Here is a 4,072-nt window from a genome sequence, read left to right on the forward strand (position 1 = left end):
AGAATTATTCAGTAGCAATATGTTTGGGAAAGGATAATTCTATGAAAATTTGTTATCACATCATGAGGATTAAGCTTCCAATATTTTGAAATCGCAGTGTATTAGATAACGTGCAGGAAAAAAAAAACTTTCAGTGAGTCAAGTATATAAGAAGACTCAGTAGCAATACGTATGAGGATTTATTTACGCAATGAAAATTTTAGTGAAGGATAAACAAATAAGAAGAAAAAAACTAGCTGGGAGCGTCAATGTTGATAACATTAATTTTTACCGTAACTGACAAGCAAGTCGTGAGAAAGATTAACAGATCACGAGAGAAAATAAGGACATTTCTACAAGCATTTGATATTCACGTGAAGGAAGAACATGAACGAGAAGCAAAAGAACAGCTACGGAGCGTCCATGTTAAGAATATTTCCTGATACATAAGGAGGCAGAGGTGAGGAAGGCTGACGGATCGAGTGACGCAGACCTGCCAACCGCCATCCCTCGCCCAAGGTCATCAGGCGCTCCCTGAACGTTCAATAGATGCTTTGTAGGGCTCCGTTCACTCGCCGGGGAAACCTATGAAAAAATAAATAAAGCCTAACACTATCCTGGCGAGAGATTTACATTACGTGCACCGTCAAATTTAGCAAGAATTTCCGTGTTGGCACCTCATCCTAGTATTCTCTCTCTCTCTCTCTCTCTCTCTCTCTCTCTCTCTCTCTTATTTTGTATTTTACCTAGTCTACCGGTAGTATATCATTCCTACATGGCAATTTATTATTTTTCCTTCTTCATATCACTGTAGAAGATGTTTGTCCATCTTATTCAAGCTGGTCACTCACACTCACACAAGTTAAAGTGAATAACATGTAACCGTCGCTACTGTGGTGTGTCGTCAGTCACTAATATTATAGGCTACCTTTCGCGAGACGCGCTGCCATTGACTCCTTTGAGATAGTTGTCCTTTTCTGGGTTTTATATTAACACGCTGAATTTGGTAGCATTTTCATCTTCTTGATTGGATATAAGAAAAGGCATGATGTGTTTTTAGTCAGTTCCATGGCAGCTTCCCCATCTGAGAGTGAAGTAAGATGTCTCGTAATATTCTCAGTTAGTCGTTTCATATTAATCTAATTAATAGATCAAGTTAATGAATATCACCCGATTCTCTCTCTCTCTCTCTCTCTCTCTCTCTCTGCAAAGCTTAGTCAAGTTGTGTACGGTAAACAGCCTATGACAGCCGTCTGATTCGATGTTGATCCATACATCTTCCATTTTTATATTTTACAGAAAAAATAAATAAGTAAAGATAAGGCTGTGTGGAAGTGTGGCCAGTTTCCTTTCATTCCGTTGACTCGTTTATTTCTCTTCGCAGTGTTCAGTCATTATCCAGTACTATATTTAGCCTGGTACTGTATGCGATTCTTTCATTACTTGGCAGTGGTGGTACACAACCTTCAACTTTATCCTAGAAGGTTATTTAGAAATGTGACCAACTTCTTTTTATATCCATTTTTATCTCGCTCCAGTAACCTTCACAGAACATTATTCTTACATGTTTACATTCATCTTTAACGAGCAACTACTATTACTTTGTTACCACCACGAGCCGTAGGGAGTGGTTTGGTTGCCATCAGTACCACCACCACCACCACCACCACAGGTCCACCACCACTGCTAGGAAAAGACGCCCCATCCTGCTTATTTGGAATGTGTTGCTACCAGGAAGTGTGTTGAGGACGTGGTCGTCTTTCTTGACGGGAAAACATCCTTATTTTAATGTCTCTCATCTCGGGACAAAGGAAGAGAGGGAAATTGCTGTGCTTTCAGTGCTAGTGCGAGGCAATGAACGCGGGACATCTTTATACGAGAGAAGCTGCGTCATAGAGAGAGCAGCTGCTGCAGCGCTAGCCGCTAGCAGCACAGGGCTTGAGTCTCGGCCATGATGTGGGAAATGTATGAACAAAGGGCTGCTATTCTAGGACGAAGCACGCTTTGCAGGGGAGTAGCAGGTGTTATATGGAGCAGTTGTCAGGTGTTCCTTAAATGTTTTCAAACCTACCTTTTCCTGGACTACTGAACTTCCAGCATATTGTTTTATTCAATGTAACATGATGTTTCCCATTGTCCACAGTGCAGGCAGGCCAGCTCGTTCAGCAAAGAATGGCATTACGCACTATAGGTACACAACCAGCACCGCCACGCATCATCATATTCCTGCAATGTACGGAATATTCCCACAAAGAAAAAGAATTTAAGAACACGTGAATCAGAACTTAAAGCTTATTTTCTACCATAGAGAAGCGCATGTGACCGAGTCAGCCGTCTTCCTGTGACGTCATGGGACATGCTGTTGGCACCACGCTATTGGCCGTGACGTCATGAAGGGAGTTGCCGCAGTGTCCGCATTTGTGACGTCACCGAGCCTCGTGATGTATAGAGGTGGCGTGTGTGGTCACGTGGAGGCTGCCTCGAGCTAACACTGAGACATGAGGCTGCACGCACTTGGACCAGGGAGAATAAGTTTTAGGCGATGGGTGCCTGGGCACATGAGAAGCATAAAAAGAGGGCAGGGGTGATATGGAGGCGAGAAAAGATTTTTTTTTTTTGTGTTACATGGATGATGAGTGAACCGTGATTAATGAGATGAAAGAGTGACGAGAGTTAGTGAGCATCTACCAGAGGGAGAAAAAAGAGAGTCAACCTAACTTCACCGCCACCACCACTTCTCGCCTTGGCTACAGCGGTAAAATTAGCCTCGATCGTTCAGACCAGACAGTGGTGTGGAGTGGTGGATGCATGAACACCAACACACTCCCTTTACTACCCTTCGTTTTCTTGTTCCAATATAACAGACTAATAAATGAGAGGAATAGTTGCATCAGAGGGGATTATCGATAAGGTGCATATTCCCTTGTTTTCTTATATACCAACATGTTTGCTTTCCCAATTTCATCATTTTAAGCCAAGTGTAGTTTAAAGAACAGGTGTACTGGAGGTCTATCAGTACAATACGTAGTTGCTTTCTCCTCTACATTTATAACTTAGTATTTTTATTTTTGTTTTTTAAATTTCAGCATTCTTGATTCGGTACAGGGTCGTACCAAAAGCCCTTATCTATACATTACATGTACATGTTTGCTTCATGTGAGTCTGTATCTAATCTAGGGGATGTTTATCTCAATGTAGATCGTCATGCATGTATAGCCTTACCACGGGGCCGCGCGTGACTCATTGTTGCCAGCTGAAACCAAAGGCAGGGCGGTGTCATCATACTGCGTGCTTGGTCATGTTTAGTGTGACCAAGACTTCTGGGTTGTTCAGTGTGAGTAGGATTTCTACTTCATATTTCTCTGTACTGATGGTAGTATGTACAAAAGAAAAAAATAGTATGTACAAAAAAAAATTTTGCCACTGACGATTTCCTGCCACGAGTAATCTCACTATGTCAATCCCTACCACTACTACCACTACCACTACCACCACCACCATCTACCGTTTCATATGATAGATTACATCAGGTAACTCCAAAGAAATCTGTACGTTGAATTAAATTCAAATCAAAGGAAATATGCATGGTGTTTATTTGGGCGGTAAAAATTCACGAAACAATGATTACATTAAATAACCCACAACAGTAAAATTGTAATTAACAAACAGACAAGCTTCAACACTAGTTACTCCTACATACATGGCCTCTTGTGCCGTGCCGTGCCGTGCCATGATGCTGCACCTTTAAGCCTCAAGAATTCACTCCTTCCTTCCAGCACGATTTTTAAGTATTTCGTGATGGCAACTCAACATTACCCTAGAGACCATTACCCGTAGAGACTTCATGTTGGTTCCCAACCCGTCATGCAGTTCCCTCACCCTGAGACGGGGACTTCTGAGGAGACTTGCGGGGCACTGGTCGGACGAGTGGAGAGGTCACCGGGTCACCTAGGCGGCTGGGTGGGCGCTCCTCCGGGTAGCTGGTCCTGCGCGGAGACACTGGTAAGGGGTCCTCAGTTTTTCCTTTAAGTGAACCACCAGGAGATCGCTGCAGTCCTGTCCCGCCGCTGGTAGCCTCTGTGGGGTTTGAAGT

This window comes from Portunus trituberculatus, chromosome 35 (assembly GCF_017591435.1).
Source record: "Portunus trituberculatus isolate SZX2019 chromosome 35, ASM1759143v1, whole genome shotgun sequence".
Taxonomy (NCBI): Eukaryota; Metazoa; Arthropoda; class Malacostraca; order Decapoda; family Portunidae; genus Portunus; species Portunus trituberculatus.